Source organism: Syngnathus leptorhynchus, chromosome 8, assembly GCF_054491065.1.
Source record: "Syngnathus leptorhynchus isolate UIUO chromosome 8, UIUO_Slep, whole genome shotgun sequence".
NCBI classification, from domain to species: Eukaryota; Metazoa; Chordata; class Actinopteri; order Syngnathiformes; family Syngnathidae; genus Syngnathus; species Syngnathus leptorhynchus.
The window spans coordinates 14,213,482-14,231,706 of NC_141202.1; the positions used below are offsets into that span (position 1 = coordinate 14,213,482).

Here is an 18,225-nt window from a genome sequence, read left to right on the forward strand (position 1 = left end):
GGGAAGGGGAGGGGCATGTGTCACCCCCACCAACAGAGAATGCAGAGGAAATTGATAGAGTAAACGAAATGCCTAGTGTAGAGGAAACAAGTGAGGAAAAGGAAGGGGCATGTGGGAAGCAGACAAACCAAAAGTGACATGTCACAAGAAATAACCACAGATGAGTTGAGTGCAGACACCCAGATTCCTTGTGCGCAAAAAGCTAAACGACTCGCATCTGAACAGTCCTTCCTCTGAATCGCCGTCAATATCAGAAAAGAGAGGAAAGCCTGGGAGCCCAGATAGTGAGCTGGAAGTGCACAGAGTATTCACTTCCTACTTGTTAGGGTTTATAAACTATCTTGATCGTATGATTATGTTGGGATGTAGACTAGAATGATGAACTTTGTTTGAACCTTTTACCTTTCCTTGACCCTGAAAAGTTTAACCATTCAGTTGTTGAACCTTTCCTAATGCTGTGGAAACATCCTTGTTTACATAGTCATCTAAAATGCTCCACTAGGTTTTATTTCCACGACCTCGTAAAACAATAAACTGGGACCCTCTGCACTGATTAACTATTTGCTGAGGTGACCACCAACTGGGACCCTCTGCACTGATTACCCATTTGCTGAGGTGACCACCAAACATGTCAAATGTCACCCCCACCCTACTTGTTCTCAATAAATATGCTCTTGTAAGAGACTAACGGCAGAGTCTGTTCAAACATTGCTGTACCTACAGTAACGGACTAGCTCTCCACTTGCAAGTGCTTAAAGGGCATACTGTCTCTCGTGTGGTTCTTGCAAAATAAGTTAAGAGTCAGAACATCTCTAACACTACTCACTAAATGAAATCTCCTTTTTAAATATGGCTACATTTGACACTCTAAAGCCGCAATACCTTGAATTTAAGGTTGAGAGAGATGGACCGTGGTCAACAACAGAAATAAGAGAACTCCCACTAAATTTAGCGGTCAGCACAACCGGAGTGCAATGTCTGAGCCTCGCCCTGAGTGAACCACCTTTTAGATCATGGTGTCTTCCCTGACAGGTAAGTATGAGTTGTACAAGTTGCCGGGACGTCATCTTTACCACACATCTTTAGTCACGGGCTTAATTGCTACAAGTGTGTGGCACACACACACTCAGTGGATGAAACAGGATTCGTAGATCTGTTTAAATAGTACTTTTAGTTCTTGCAAAACCAAAGCATTATAAAGTAAAAAATAGATTAAAAAAACTACCATCATGCTTTAATTATTTTTCTACCCAAAATTGTCCTTACCCCCACCCAGTGTTCACCTTCTTTCTCTTAGAGTCGCCATCTAGGGGTGATGGGAGCAACCATAATAAACCATAAAAAATGAAGTAAGTAATATATCTACAAAAACATGCCCATCATGCATTGCCTCTTTTAAAATAAAAACCCTAAAACTGAATGAATTTGAATCTCCAACATTACCATTGAATAATATATGTTTTTTTTAACAAGTTTTGTATTTGACATTTTCTTAAAATTTCAGAATAAGAATTGTAATAGGCGGCTCGGTGGCACACTGGTTAGCACGTCTGCCTAACAGTTAGGAGGGTGCCGGTTCGATTCCACCTCTGACCCTCCCTGTGTGGAATTTGCATGTTCTCCATGAGCCCGCGTGGGTTTCCTTCGGGTACTCAGTTTTTTTCCCACATCCCGAAAACATGCTTGGTAGGCCGATTGAGCACTCCAAATTGCCCCGAGGTGTGAGTGCGGATGGTTGTTCGTCTCTGTGTGCCCTGCAATTTGCTGGCAACCGGTTCAGGGTGTCCCCGCCGAGCGGTACAGAAAATGGATGGATGGAATTGTAATAAAAATTCCTGGTACAATGATAGGAAAATGTCAAGCAAAGAAACATCCATCCATCCAGTTTCTGTACCGCTTTGTCCCCATGGGGGTCGCGGGGGTGCTGGAGCCTATCCCAGCCATCATCGGGCAGTAGGCGGGGGACATTTAGAAACACATTTTAATTATATTTTAGAACGGGTACGTACATTCTTGCTGCCTCTCAAGTCGCAACGTCTTACATTTAGATCAGACCCCATCAAGTCATAATTGACTGCTTAATCCTGTAAGAATGAAGAGAACGGATTGAAATGGTTTTCTAACATACAGACTATTGATTTGACCAGTAGAGGGGGTGCATCTTTCCTGGAGATACTGCTATACCAGGTCGATGAGTGGAGTGAACAGGGCAAGCCCCTATTCCAACTCCCTATTCCAAAAATCAATTTAATATGTGGTCCCCAGAAAGGGGATGTATCAGATATTAAACTCTCTCATTTCACAGACAAACAAGTTCCGGTTTGATTGAGCTTCGCTCGGCATGGAGTACCAGTTGTCTCTTGTCGCCCGTTTGACATCAAGTCAGCAAATTTGCAAGCAGAATCAAGACGCGGTGTAAGCCAGTGCTGTGCCGCCCAACTCGCTTGTATTCTTCGATCAAAAATCAACAAGACCTTGAGCTCCAAGCGATTCTCCTAGAACGCCGGAGTGACTTGATTGAAAGATGGCGAAGGAGGAGGCGCACGTCCCAGGGTAGTGACGACGATGACGACGATAAAATGGAGGAGATTAGGAAGGCCTTGAAAGACCTGGCAAAAGAAATGGACGGAATGGTGGAAAATGTAGGAAAAATAAGTGGTCTGGTTGAAGATGTGAGGAAACTAAACAACCTACTCGCGCTGAAGGATGAGAAAATTGCGGAGTTGGAAAAGAAAGTTGACAAGTTGGAGCAATATACACGGTAAGAGGACGTGATCATCAGCGGTCTGAAAACAACACACCGCAAATACTCCAACATCACCCGAGGAGAGAACAACGATGCGGACTTGACTGAGGGAGAAAAGCAGTCGCTGGAGAAACAGGTGATTCAGTTCTTTAACAGAAATGACATTAACATTCATAAGGAGAGTATCGCTGCCTGCCATATTCTTCCCCCAAAAAATGCACAATCAGAGCGAATCATCATTCTGAGATTTGTAAACAGAAGACACAAAACGGAGCTTTTGAAACAAGGAAGGAAACTGAAGAACACACAGGTGTACGTGAACGAACACCTTACGAAGAGGAACGCCAAGATAGCCAAACGTGCGAGGGTTCTGAAGAAACAAAAGAAAATCTATTCAACATGGACAAGAGACTGTAAAATCTGGATTCGCACAAATGGTTCACTTGGTGAGGAGGCGAGTCCTGCTTATCCGGGACCTCAAAGACCTGGAGAAATATGAAACTGCATAGCCGAATAGAACATCCTCTAGCTGCCCAGATTTATTTGTTTGTCACTGTTCGGTATCCTTCCGCCAATTGTTTTTTGGAATTACTGGAAACAGTTCTATCCTATTGTCGCTGGACTCATCTTGGAAATACTCTTTTTTTTTTTTCATATTGTGGATGCCTTTTTTGCACTTGAAGAGCACGGCTTGGTAGTGGTGAGTAGGTGTCTTGATACTTACTATGCCGGATTACTGGTAATTTTTCTCTTTTGGCTAAGAACGCCGACTGACTCTATCACAATCACACTTTCTTTCAATATCCCCCATGAACTCAAACTGGACTTGTTTTTCATCAATACACCTGCAGAATTTTTATACCACCATTACGCAACTTTTTTGCTGGACTTATATTGGTTAAATTGTCTCAACTATTTGGCTGCCATTACAAATGATATGTGTGCATGCGGGTGCGTGTGTGTGGACGTGGAGCTGTGGGTGTGAATGTGCTCAAATTTGGATGTGTGTGGATGGGAAGACGACTGTTTGCATTTACCTCAAACAATTACCATGCAGGTACAGAATGTAGATATAGACCCGGAAAGCCATTTCTTTGATTATGTAAATAGAAACTGCTGTTATTACACTGAAAATCAATTCAAGGAGAAATTCAACTTAGAGCAAGATATATCAATATTACACTTCAACAGTAGGAGTTTATACTCAAACTTTGATAAGATTAAAAATTATTTACAGCATTACACCATGCAATTCAATATAATTGGAATTTCTGAGAGTTGGCTTAGCCACGTCAAAGGGACCGATTTTGAATTAGAAGGATATAATTTCAACTTTGTGAATAGGGCAAATAAAAAGAGTGGATGAGTTGCACTGTATATACAGTAATCCCTCCTACTTCGCGGGGGTTACGTTCCAGACCCACCCGCGAAATGGGAATTTCCGCAAAATAGAAACTAGATTTTTTTGAGCTATTCTTGGAAGATATTCTATTTTTATCGCTGACATCAACCAGCTCGCTGCTAGGGGACTTTCATATCAATGGACTGTGCGCTCCGCATTCATGCCTTAGCGACGAGACTAACAGTGTATTGCTATGTCCAGATGAAGGCCACCGCCGGTGGAGAGTGTTATATCTTTACTATTTTCCAGGTTCTGATGTAGCAAGCATGGTTCGGACAACGACGTGATGGATACTGCTTTATTCCTTTCATCACAGTCAGTTCACTGGCCGTACATCGCAACACTGAACGTCCCCGAAGCTCCCCCTCCCACATCCGGGGTTTTCCCACTACGGAACATGAGTTAGTCCAAAATATACAACAGAGAGAACGCCCTGAAGTCACATGTGACGATAAAGTATACTGTACTGACTCTTTAATTTATTCATTTCAAAACAAGAAAACGACTTTTAAACATAAGCTATCATTATTAAAGGAAAATGAAGAAACTCAAGTGGCCGCGAAACCTCGTGAAATGATGAAATTTCTGCGATAAAATAATTAATTTATTTTTGAAAACCCGCGATACAGCGAAGCCGCGATAGTTGAAGCCGCGAAGTAGGAGGGATTACTGTAGACAGTAGGTTAAAGTAGAGGATTGTAGAAAGCATGACAACTGTTATTGATGACTTTTGTGAATGTATTGCTGTTGAAATTGTGATGGGTAAAATGTCATTGTTAGCTGTGTTTATAGAACACCCAACTCTAGTATTGAAAATTTCAAAGAAGTATTTGAGGCCCCCCTCCGTGAGTATTTGAGGCCCCCCTCCGTGAGTCGTCACCTTATCGTGGTGGAGGGGTTTGCGTGCCCCTATGATCCTAGGAGCCATGTTGTCTGGGGCTTCATGCCCCTGGTAGGGTCACCCATGGCAGAAGGGTCCTAGGTGAGAGGCCAGACAAAGCACGGCTCAGAAGACCCCTGATGATGAATACAATAAATGGATGTCGTTTTCCCTCGCCCGGACGCGGGTCACCGGGGCCCCTCTCTGGAGCCAGGCCTGGAGGTGGGGCTCGAAGGCGAGCGCCTGGTGGCCGGGCCTTCGCTCATGGAGTCCGGTCGGGCATAGCCCGAAAAGAAAACGTGGGTCCCCCTTCCAATGGGCTCACCACCTATAGGAGGGTCCAAAGGGGTCGGGTGCATAGTGAGCTGGGCGGCGGCCAAAGGCGGGGACCTTGGCGGTCCGATCCCCGGCTGCAGAGGCTGGCTCTAGGGACATGGAATGTCACCTCTCTGGCTGGAAAGGAGCCCGAGCTGGTGTGTGAGGCAGAAAGGTTCCGACTAGACATAGTCGGACTTGCCTCCACACATAGTTTGGGCTCTGGTACAAGTCCTCTCGAGAGGGGCTGGACTCTCTTCCACTCTGGAGTTGCCCACGGTGAGAGGCGTCGAGCAGGTGTTAGCATACTTATTGCCCCCCGGCTGGGCGCCTGCACATTGGGGTTCACCCCGGTGAGCGAGAGGGTAGCCTCCCTCCGCCTTCGGGTGGGGGGACGGGTCCTGACTGTTGTTTGTGTCTATGCACCGAACGGCAGCTCAGAGTACCCACCCTTCTTACAGTCCCTGGAGGAAGTGCTGGAGAGCGCTCCTTCTGGGGACTCCATCGTTCTACTGGGTGACTTCAATGCTCACGTGGGCAATGACAGTGAGACCTGGAAGGGCGTGATTGGGAGGAACGGCCCCCCCGATCTGAACCCGAGTGGTGTTCTATTATTGGATTTCTGTGCTCGACACAGATTTTCTATAATGAACACCATGTTCAAGCATAAGGGTGTCCATGTGTGCACTTGGCACCAGGACACCCTAGGCCGCAGTTCGTTGATCGACCTTGTAGTCGTGTCATCGGATTTGCGGCCGCATGTTTTGGACACTCGGGTGAAGAGAGGGGCGGAGCTGTCAACTGATCACCACCTGGTGGTGGGTTGGCTCCGATGGTGGGGGAAGATGCCGGTCCGACCTGGCAGACCCAAACGCTCTGTGAGGGTCTGCTGGGAACGTCTGGCAGAATCCCCTGTCAGGAAAAGCTTCAACTCCCACCTCCGGCAGAACTTTTCCCACGTCCCGGGGGAGGCGGGAGACATTGAGTCCGAGTGGACCTTGTTCCGCGCCTCCATTGTTGAGGCAGCCGACCGGAGCTGTGGCCGTAAGGTTGTTGGTGCCTGTCGTGGCGGCAATCCCCGAACTCGCTGGTGGACACCGGCGGTAAGGGATGCCGTCAAGCTGAAGAAGGAGTCCTATAGGGCCATTTTGGCCTGCGGGACTCCGGAGGCAGCTGACAGGTACCGGATGGCCAAGCGGAACGCGGCTTCGGTGGTTGCTGAGGCAAAAACTCGGGGGTGGGAGGAGTTTGGCGAGGCCATGGAGAATGACTTCCGGACGGTTTCGAGGAGATTCTGGTCCACCATCCGGCATCTCAGGAGGGGGAAGCAGTGGACGGTCAACACTGTTTACAGTGGAGATGGTGTGCTGCTGACCTCGACTCGGGATGTCGTGAGTCGGTGGGGGGAACACTTCGAAGACCTCCTCAATTCCACCGACACGCCTTCCATTGTGGAAGCAGGGCCTGGGGACTCTGAGGCGGACTCTCCAATCTTGGAGGTCGAAGTCACTGAGGTAGTTAAAAAACTCCTCGGTGGCAAGGCCCCGGGGGTGGATGAGATCCGCCCGGAGTTCTTAAAGGCTCTGGATGTTGTGGGGCTGTCATGGCTGACACGCCTCTACAGCATTGCGTGGACATCGGGGACGGTGCCTCTGGATTGGCAGACTGGGGTGGTGGTTCCCCTCTTTAAGAAGGGGGACCGGAGGGTGTGTTCCAATTACAGGGGAATCACACTCCTCAGCCTCCCTGGTAAGGTCTATTCAGGGGTGCTGGAGAGGAGGATCCGTCGGGAAGTCGAACCTCGGATTCAGGAGGAGCAGTGTGGCTTTTGTCCTGGCCGTGGAACAGTGGACCAGCTCTACACCCTCGGCAGGATCCTCGAGGGTGCATGGGAGTTCGCCCAACCAGTCCACATGTGTTTTGTGGACTTGGAGAAGGCGTTCGACCGTGTCCCTCGGGAGGTTCTCTGGAGGGTGTTTCGGGAGTACGGGGTGCCGAGCCAACTGATAAGGGCGGTTCGGTCCCTGTATCACCGATGCCAGAGTTTGGTCCGCATTTCCGGCAGTAAGTCGGATTCGTTCCCAGTGAGGGTTGGACTCCGCCAAGGCTGCCCTTTGTCACCGATTCTGTTCATAATTTTTATGGACAGAATTTCTAGGCGCAGCCGAGGCGTTGAGGGGACCTCAGCATCGTGTCACTGCTTTTTGCAGATGACGTGGTGCTGTTGGCTTCTTCAGTCCGTGATCTCCAGCTCTCACTGGAGCGGTTCGCAGCCGAGTGTGAAGCGGTCGGGATGAGGGTCAACACCTCCAAATCCGAGTCCATGGTCCTCGGTCGGAAAAGGGTGGAATGCCCTCTCCGGATCGGGGATGAGATCCTGCCCCAAGTGGAGGAGTTCAAGTATCTTGGGGTCTTGTTCACGAGTGAGGGCAGGATGGAGCGCGAGATCGACAGGCGGATCGGTGCAGCGTCGGCAGTAATGCGGACTCTGTACCGGTCCGTCGTGGTGAAGAGAGAGCTGAGCCAAATGGCAAAGCTCTCGATTTACCGGTCGATCTACGCTTCTACTCTCACCTATGGTCACGAGCTATGGGTCGTGACCGAAAGAACGAGATCCAGGATACAAGCGGCTGAAATGAGTTTCCTCCGCAGGGTGTCTGGGCTCTCCCTTAGAGATAGGGTGAGAAGTTCGGTCATCTGGGAGAGACTCGTAATAGAGCCGCTGCTCCTCCACGTTGAAAGGAGCCAGATGAGGTGGCTCGGGCATCTCATCAGGATGCCTCCTGGACGCCTCCCTGGGGAGGTTTTCCGGGCATGTCCCACCGGTAGGAGACCCTGGGGTTGACCCAGGACGCGGTGGAGAGACTACGTCTCTCGGCTAGCCTGGGAACGCCTTGGGATCCCCCGGGATGAGCTGGAGGAAGTGGCTGGGGAGAGGGAGGTCTGGGAGTCCCTCCTAAAGCTGCTGCCCCCGCGACCCGACCCCGGATAAGCGGAAGAAGATGAAGATGAAGCTTCTGTAAAGTGCCCATGCCGTCCACACTTGCGGTAGAGCTTGGGTTGGCCCTGATGATATATGTAGCCTTGGTTTTCTCCCAAAACTATCATTGATGGGAGATTTTTGAGCCCCTGGAACCCCTGAAGGTCCTCCCATTGTTGAATGGGGGCCCGCCAGGAACAATTCCAGATGCCATCTTCATCTCTCACCGTTAGCGATGGGTCCATGAGGCCTCGTTTATCGTCTTGACACATTATTCAACTGTATTGACACTGTGTTGATACTGTGCCGCTCACTGCTGACACCCGGTAGACCTTAAAAATGCTACAGGCAACCTAGTTGGCAGACTCGACTGACACTGATTTGATGACCTAGTATATACATTAATTAATTTAAGTAATTATATTTTATATTGTATTCTTTAACATATTCATTTAAATTGAAAATATATTTTATTTTTTAGTTACATTCAATCAATAATGTGAACATGTATCATAACATGAAAATCGAAGTGAACGTGTCGTGAAACAGGATGCTTGTGCAGTAGGATTTGTTTTTTACAAATTTTTATTTAAAACAATAAGTTTTTCAAATGTTTTGAAATTGAGCCTGTTGTGCTGTTTGGACACAATTTCAATCATAACATGAAAATCTAAGTGAACATCTTGTGAAAGAGGATGCTTGTGCACTGGGATTAGTTTTTTTACAAATTTTTATTTAAAACAATACTTTTTTCAAATGTTTTGAATTTGAGCGTGTTGCGCTTTTTGGACACAATTTCCCGCCTTTGAAATCACCCACTCAAACGGCACAGATGAGGCTGGAGTGCAGTGTCTTTTTATTGTCCCAGTATCTGACTTGGGCTGCTCCAGAATTCTTGATATCTTCGAGGATGAACCGCAAAAGACCAGATATTGTTTTAGCAGATCCATCCCGTTGACAATGCGCTTTCTTTAACAGAGCTTTGGCACGCTTCCTTGACAGACTATACTGCTGCTCGTTCGGTCACGTGACTTGTTTAAAGCGATACGCGCACCAAAACAGAGCTTCGCTCTATGAGCTCGACACATGCGCCGACACATCGATGTTGCAGGACCCATCACTACTCACCGTCATAGCCTGGCCTTTAACCGTGCAATATCTTCCCAGAAAATAACAAATGTCCTCTGCATTCACTGTTTCATTAAACATTCTGACAATAACTGTTTTCGCAGTATTGTCGGTCAGCTTTTCAACATTAAACAAAGAGAACTGTGATTTAACATTTTCATAGCCATTCCAAAACTCACGCAGGTTTGCCGCAGAGCAAAAGCTCACATCAAAGCCTTTGCTAAAAGTCAACGTTATAATGCAGTTCAAATCATCCATCCATCCATCCCTTTTCTGAACCGCTTTGTCCCCACGAGGGTCGCGGGTGTGCTGGAGCCTATCCCAGGCATCAGCGGGCAGTAGGCGGGGTACACCCTGAACTGTTGTCCAGCCAATCACAGGAAACACTGAGACAAACAACCATTCGCACGCACACTCACACCTAGGGACAATTTGGAGTGCTCAATCAGCCTACCAAGCATGCTTTTGGGATGTGGGAGGAAACCGGAGTGCCCGGAGCGAACCCACGCGGACACGGGGAAACATGCAAACTCCACACAAGGAGGGCCAGAGGCGGAATCGAACCCGCACCCTCCTTACTGTGAGGCAGACGTGCTACCCAGTGCACCACCAGTTCAAATCATCTGCTTTAAATTTCAGTGTTTGTTGGATGAGCTTTCTGGAAATGACTAACCTTGACATTACCAGCGGCTCACCATTCATTTCCTTAAAAGTAAAGCGTACACTCTGGTGCCTCCGCATGGCAGCATGGGGAGCTACCATAGCGGAACATATACTACAATTGATCTTAGCTAAAAGGCCGAGAAGCGATGGAATATACGAGTGACGGACTCGCTCACAGGCATCCCTGTCAACCCATTCTCACCGACGGTTACAGTACGGAACAGAGTGTTACTCTTCTGGGCACTAATAAATCGGCAAACTTGTCTGCCGACTTATTTGTTCACGAGGCATATATGTGTCTCCTTTCAGCAGTCTCTATCCAAATACACAGTGTAGGTACCTCTTAAAAAGGTAGTCCCGATGAACATGAAAGGCAAAGATTGATAAATCGCAAAGAACTTTCCAGGGTCATCATATGTACCCAATAGCTGCGCCGAAAAGAGTTAGGCCAGAAGTATAGAGTGAAACTGATGCAGAAGTGGCAGGATTTGAACCCTCACTTCAGGAGTGCCTAGAGCCTAATTCCAGCATCTTAGACCGCTCGGCCACACTACCTACCAGCTGCAATCTTGACAATGAATTTTGTTGACAATTCTATTAAAACGTGAAGGCGGATAAGTAGGTTTCTCCACCAGCATCCAGGTTAGTGCTTCCCGACTGAGCTTTATTCATAATGTAATGAAGCCTGTACACAACAGAGGCGAAACAATATGAGTGACAATCAAAATCCAGCTCTAAGTTGGAACCAAATGCTTGTTTGCCAATTAGAGGACATCATGAATTACTAGCAGAGTGGCGCAGCGGGAGCGTGCTGAGCCCATAACCCAGAGGTCGATGGATTGAGACCATCCTCTGCTATTTGTAACTTGTATCCTTTGGAAAGCTTTGGACCTTCTCTCGAGGTGTTGCATTGAGAAGAAATGTTGTGCCTGTATATATATATATATATAACAAAAAAAAAAATATATTTTTTTTCCTGTTCGGCTTGGCTTCTCGGTACCAAGTGACCCACGGACCGGTACCGGTCCACGGACTGGTACCGGTCCACGTACCGAGGGTTGGGGACCTCTGGTTTAAAGCGCTTGGCCACATTACCTAGAAGCCTCAACTTCAATTTAAGATGCAGATGCCAAGTGCCTGCTGCGGCCCTGCAACAGGATTTGCGAGCATTTGTTTCTCATTTGGTTTAGGACTCTCTGTATTTAACAATCAAATCAGGGAGAGCGCAGACACACTTTCCCGTTCTTACAAACTATGCAGTCAAAATTGCCGCATTTGGAGAACTCGCAGGGGTCAACACGACCCTCAGTGCAATGGGCACACCTCACACTTGGTGAACCACCTTTGTGATCACGTTGTCTCCCCTGTCAAGTAAGACTTCTTAGGCCAGGGCACGCGACCACTTATTTTACATCCTCTCTGTTAGATGATGGTGCCATTTGTAAACTGGCGAATGACGTGATGGTACTAGTGGGTTAGAAGTGTGTGTGTACCACACATTGGGCATAAGAGGTCATGCCAATGAGCTAATGCGACAAGCCTCTGGTGATGGTCGCAACCTGGGTTTGACTCACTGGAACTGGTGAGCAGTAGAGCAAATGTTTTTCGGTCAAGTGTCCGTCTGGCTGTCCTGAATGCATTGTTTTCTTTTGCAAGGCGCGCCATAAAAAACTGAGCAGTGCTCATAAGCCAAACAGCATCTGAGCGGTCCTAGCTGTGTTTTATTGAATTTGCATTTCAATTGACCAACATTGGAAGGTGCACTAGTCCCAGATATATTGCAATACCAGTTGATGCGCAGAGTGGGGAGAGCAAGCTCTGTACCCCATCTTCCTGTTCCAAAAAGTAATTTCATATTAAGTCCCTCAATAGTGATGTATCAGATATTTACCTGATAAGAACAAATACTACACTTAATCTTAGCCAAAAGACCAAGAAGCGTCGGTGTGTATGAGTGACGGACTCGCTGACAGGCTTCCCTGTCTACCCATTCTCACCGACGGTTACAGTATGGCACAGAGAGCTGCCCTTCTGGACACTGGTAAATCGGCAAACATGCGTGCCGACTTCTTTGTTCACTCTTCTTCAGCTGCAGAATGCATGTAGTTCACGAGGCATATACTGTATGTGCCTCCTTTCAGCAGTCTCTATCCAAATACACAATGTAGGTACCTATTAAATGGGTAGTCCCGATGAAGATGAAAGGCAAAGCTTGATATTTCGCAAAGAAATTTGCAGGGTTTCTGATAAAAAACTAGCAAGTTGGTCCTTTGCGCTACAGCTAGTAGCGCTCTAGTATTTGTTCCTACCACAGTGCATGCACAGTTTGAAAAATAGAAATTAGGGGGAACTACAACAAGCCCCCATAAAGCAGAATTGATGAAAGCGGCTGTCGGAGTAATATTGCATTATGATTTATTATGTGTTATGATACATTTGTGATCACTGTGGAAAGTGTGTTGTGAAAAACAAACAGGAGCAGAGGAGCCATAACTTGTTTTCTCTGGTTGGCCCCAGCTGATCTCAAGCCGGCGGAGAGGAAAGAGGAAAACACCGAAGACCTTTCTGCTGTTAGATGATATGATGAAATGACGTGCAAAAGAGCTAATCTGTTAATGTCTGCTTGCAGAGACTCTGCTAGAAAAACATGTAAACAAATGCTGATTTCCCCACGCCTTAGAGTTGTGTAATTTAGGGATCTCAAACCAAATAAAAGTGGGATTGATGGGAGAGCTGATTGGAAGTAGTTGAGACCAGCGTACGTCTCTCCTATTTCTCCTTGCGGAGGGAATTGTGAGAACCATTAAGCTCGCCTATTCTCCTTTCAAAAAAACGGAAACATACACTCTTCATTATTTATGAGTTGTTTAGGAAATGAAACCTGGCAGTGGTGGGATTTGAACCACCATCTAAGAAGTTGTTTGCTCCCTCTCCCCGACCCCACTCCCCCCACCCCTCCCCGGCTGGGGAGGTGGTTAGGTGACACCCAAGCTGACGACGGCTATCTAGATTCTCGTGGACCAATTCAGCATGAGGGAACTGCAGTGGAATACCCTCCTAGAGGACACTGCCAGGACAATCGAAGGCACCTCCGACAGCTCTTTGCTTTGGCCTGGACATCCACTTTTTGATTTCCATATTATGTATTTTATGTGCCCTCTTTGCATCCATTGCAGCCTGGTGATCCTGAAAGGGGGATCCTTCCATCTGTGGTCCCTTCTCAAGGTTTCTCATTTTTCCCCTGGTAGGGGTTTTTGAGTTTTTCCTTGCCCTTTTGGGAGCCCAAGATCAGGGGATGCTTTGAGAATAATTGTCAATTGATTGTCTATGTGAAGCCCTTTGAGACTGCTTGTGATTTAGGGCTATACAAATAAACTTGACTTGACTTGACTTCTTAATACAACGCCTTAGACCACTCGTCCTTACTACCGACCACTGAGGGCTCCCATGTCAATTCTATTAAAAAGTTAAATTGGAGGATGAATACATTTCTCCACCAGCATCCAGGTTATTGCAGCCCGACTGAGATTTGTTCATAATGTAATGAAGCCTGTATACAACAGAGGCAAAGCAATATGAGTGACAATCAGAATCCAGTTGCGGGTCGGAACCGAATGCTTGTTTGCCGATTAGAGGACATCATGAACAGGTACTGCTGAACGGCAGAGTGGCGCATCCAGAGTGTGCTGGGCCCATGACCCAGAGGTCTATGGATCGAAACCATACTCTTGCAACTGGTGGGGTTAGGACACCTTTGGACCGTCTTTCAAATCATGCTTTTTGAGAGGAAATGTTGTGCGGGTGATATTTTCCACACGGCTGTGCTGCATGGAGGTCTAGCCATCCTCAATGCATACTGTCTACGAGGCATATATGTCCCTTCTCTCACCATTCTCAGTCCAAACACACGGTGTCATTACCAAACGCACGGCCCGCGGGCCAGAACCGGCCCGCCTGGGGGTTTAGTCCGGTCTGTTAGGGTTTATAAACTATCTTGATCGTATGATTATGTTGGAATGTAGACTAGAATTATTTACTTTGTTTAAACCTTTTACCTTTCCTTGACTCTGAAAAGTTTAACCATTCAGTTGTTACCAAATCAGTGGCCTCGTAGTAGAGTGTCCTCCCTGGGACTGGAAAGTTGTGGGTTCAAACCCTGGCCGGGTTGTACCAAAGACTATAAAAATGGAACCCATTGACTCCCTGCTTGGCACTCAGCATTAAGGGTTCGAATTGGGGGGTTAGATCACCAAATGATTCCAGAGCACGGCACCGCTACTGCTCCCCTCTCCCCCAGGGGATGGATCAAAATTACATGGGGATGGGTTAAATGGAGAGGACAAATTTCACCACACCCAGATGTGTGTGTGACGATGATCATTGAGACTTTTGTTGAAACTTTCCAAATGGTGTGGAAACACTTTCTTGCTTAGTTAGTCATCTACAATGCTCCACTAGTTTCTGTTTCCACGGCCTTGTAAAACAATGAGCTGGGACCCTCTGCACTGATTAACCAGTTGCTGAGGTGACCACCAAACATGTAATTACGTAATACATGTAGTGGTTGTTAGGGTTGAATAGATTAGGTTGATCATATTATGTTGGAATGTAATCAGTAATAATTAACCTAAGCTTGTCCTGTCTTAACAAAGTAGTAGAACAAAGTGCTAAGATCCTTTGCACTGATTGACCAACTGTAGAAGACGCAATCAAAGTTGTTCTGTCTACTCAACATCGTAAAACAACCCTTGCTATGATGTGATCAGAGGCCAGGGGTTTCACCCCCACCTTGGCCACCACACATGTAAATTGTCACCCCCACCTTGGCCACTCTCACCCCCACCCTTCTTCTCTCAATAAATAGCCTCTTGCATGACTCCAACGGCAGACTTTGTTCGGACATTGCTGTATCTACAGTAACAAACAAATTCTCCACTTGCAAGTGTTCAAAGGGCATACTGTCTCCCGTGTGGTTCTTGCCAAATAAGTTAGAGTCGGAACATCTCTAACATTTTGGTGCCGTGACCCGGATCCAACATACCCACTGCTGATCGACGGAGGACGACGTGCTGCATTGTCGACAAGCCAGCGTCCATTAGGAGGACCTGGTAAAGAAAAGTCCTGGCAAGTAAATTCTTCGCTGGGCCAGCATCTTAGGTCTGCCTTCGTCGGACAACAGTGGATTGACGGGATCCGGCAGTGCAACGAACCAGGGGACAAGTAAGTTAAAGCCCTAAAATTGTGTGATTGTGTTGTTGTGAAACGCGTAAAAAGTTAAAGGTGCACAAGGTTGTGAAAGGTGCACAAGATATACGGCTTTGGTTTGTCCGAGCTATGAGATATACGGCTTTGGTTTGTCCGAGCCATAAGGTTTACGGTTTGGTTTGTCCAGGCTAAGAAACAGCTGGGGTTCTAGACCCAGTGGATGGAACGGGTTAAAAAAGACAGAGATTCTTTTTCTTAATTGGAGAAGGGCGTAGATTCTTTTTTGTCCGTTTTTTCCTAGCTGTTTGGAAGGGTTTTTATACCCATCCGAGATAGGCCTAAAAGTTAAAAAGCGCTAAGTTGTGTGGTTGAGTGTGTGACTGGTAGGATAATTTGACTAAGAGGCAATTGTTGTTGAACGGTCAATTTAATCCTGCATTGAGGATCCTCAAAAAAAAGAAAAACAAAAAATAGGAAAAAAAAAAATGGAAAAATCTAAAAATACCAAGTTAAGATAGGAAATAAAAACGGTAAATCTCTAGCTCTTGAAGGTGATGAGAGAGAATTGCAATGTACTAGGGTGTGGTTGAAAACTTCACAAAAGCTGAGAACAAATTCAAAAGACCAAAAAATGGAAAGATAAAAAGTGATGAGGTCACAAGTGTTTGTCAGACCAGAACACAATAAGGCCCCAGTGCGCAGACGCAAGGCCGCCATATGGTTCAAAACCCCCACCAGATTCTGACAACTGTTGGAACTGTGGGAGACGAGGACACTTTGCAAGAGAGTGTCGTTATGCAAAACAAGACCAATCAAAGGGTCGAGGAAGGGGCAGAGGAAAAGCCAAATTTTCAGCAAAACGGGCTTCCTCTTCTTTGACCTCTCATGCTCCTACCTTTGGTTTAAAACATTTTTTTTAGGTTATTAGAACTCCTGTACATACAAGACGTATGATGACGAGGGGTCAAATTATGTGTGCACACTGAAGTTAAAATTTGCAAACCAAGTGGTAAAGAAATACAACTTGCTTCTAAAAGATAAATTGAAAAATTTGAATGTGCTGTCCTCGCGTGCGTGGGTTCGACCAGCTTCATGATCGACCGCAAGAAATGGCCAGCTTGTGACGAATCATTGATGCCAGGTCCCCTCCCCTCGCACCGAGAGCTGTGCATGTGTGTGCATATTTGTTAAACTGATAAAATTGGCTAAACCTGTGTACAAAGAACTTTGTTAGACTGTGGTCTATCCAATTTGCACCGCAAAACAGAAGCAATTTTGAAGAATAAAAATAAAAAAAATTACAAAAGAGAGGAAAAGAAAGAAATCTGTTTGTAGGCAGAAACTGGTTTACACTAGTGCTCATTAGTGTCTCACCCTGATGACAAATTCGAAAGACAGAGAAAACCTGTTTTCTGGAATTGGATGAAGCAAAATTGTGGATTTCACACACTGCAAAACTAAATTTGGAAAAAATAATTGATTAGTTGTGTTGTAAGAGTCAACAAACTTCTATATTTTAGTTAAATCTGAGAGAGTGAGTTGGTTAATTTAAAAAAAAAAAAATCTGATTAATTCGCAAGCTGTTTTTTGTGTGTTGAGTTTTTTTTGGATTGGTGAATTGTTCTATCGGGAACATTAGGAATAATTACGAAAGGGATTGTGTTGAGAATGGTATATGAATGTTGTGTGGAGGACTTGGATAGCTTGAGACCAATGTGTTGAAAAGACTCCTCTTTGGTGACTGTGTGTGAGATGCAAATGAGCAGGGATGAATGATTTCCTGAATGAAAGGAAAGTATTGGTTGAATGGTTGAAGTTGTTGGAGACTACTATGGGAAATTGGTAAAACAGCTTGGACAAAAGAGTGATTTTGTGCAAGTTAAATGCTAAGAAAACAAAAACAAAAAACCCAAAGAAAAAGTTGTTGCTAATTACTAACGAAGTTATGAGGAAGTGGTGTGGGTGTTTAGAAGGGCACGCGCTTATGCGCTTCCCTGGCTCATCAACATTTGTTTGACCTATCAAAGGAACCATTTGCTACAGGACTTAACATCCAACCGGGATCAGAGAATCTCCTTTAAACCAAGAGGCAATAAATGGGATAGCCCCTGTCGTAAATGGTCTTTTGTCAGGAGGAATCTTTAGGAAGTGCTTGGATTCTCCTTGCAAGAATCCTGTTTTTCCAGTCCAAAAGGCCAATAAAATTGATTGGCGAATGATACAAGATTTCCGAGTAGTAAATGAAGCAGCACCTAATGTGCCTGACCCACACACGCTTCTAAACACTTTTTATGGCAGCAGCAATTGCGACACATGGGCCTTGCCATGTGTCGACAGGAGGGATGAGGTTAATTCACTACCTTTGGTTTAGATGCTTACTTAAAAAACTTTTTTGTAAAGCATGTCCTGTTTGTCTAAAAGATAATCCACAAGGGAACATGAGACCTAAGAGAAATTCATTTCCAAAACCGTCTTACCCATTCCAAATCATGCACATGGATTTTATCGAACTCACACAAAGTGGACCTCAAAATACTGCCTAGTGATGATTGATGCATTTTCCAAATGGGTTGAAATAGTTCCATCTAAACGAGTAGATGCCTTAACAGTGGCACCCATCCAGTGCAGGCCTGGTTGAACGAGCAAACGCTACTATCAAAAGCACTTCAGAAGGGCTAACGCCTTTTGAAATTATACATGGGAGACCATATAGACTACCTGTGTTGCCTGCAGATTTGCAAAAAGCAGATGAAGAACAGACCTTGGCAGATTACATGATCAGAACGCTCAAAATGAAAGATGTGTTAAATGCAAATTTACTGCCGCCTGGTCTTCTTTCCCCACAGGTTGACAACCTCATTAAGCCAGAAGACTGGGTCTACATCAAGGTCATCAAAAGAAAGAAC

The 18,225-nt window shown here is 46.0% G+C and overlaps 2 non-coding genes and 1 pseudogene across 2 annotated transcripts; all 3 read right to left on the reverse strand.

Moving 5' to 3' along the window:
* Window positions 1–2,150: 2,150 nt before the first annotated feature.
* LOC147053866 (U2 spliceosomal RNA) lies at window positions 2,151–2,314 on the reverse strand (annotated as a pseudogene).
* Window positions 2,315–11,328: 9,014 nt separating this feature from the next.
* On the reverse strand, window positions 11,329–11,493 carry LOC147053867 (U1 spliceosomal RNA). The gene has a single exon (XR_015067015.1). It is a non-coding gene; the product is annotated as a U1 spliceosomal RNA (small nuclear RNA).
* A 374-nt stretch (window positions 11,494–11,867) lies between these two features.
* On the reverse strand, window positions 11,868–12,057 carry LOC147053868 (U2 spliceosomal RNA). Its single transcript, XR_015067128.1, has one exon. It is a non-coding gene; the product is annotated as a U2 spliceosomal RNA (small nuclear RNA).
* Window positions 12,058–18,225: the final 6,168 nt, after the last annotated feature.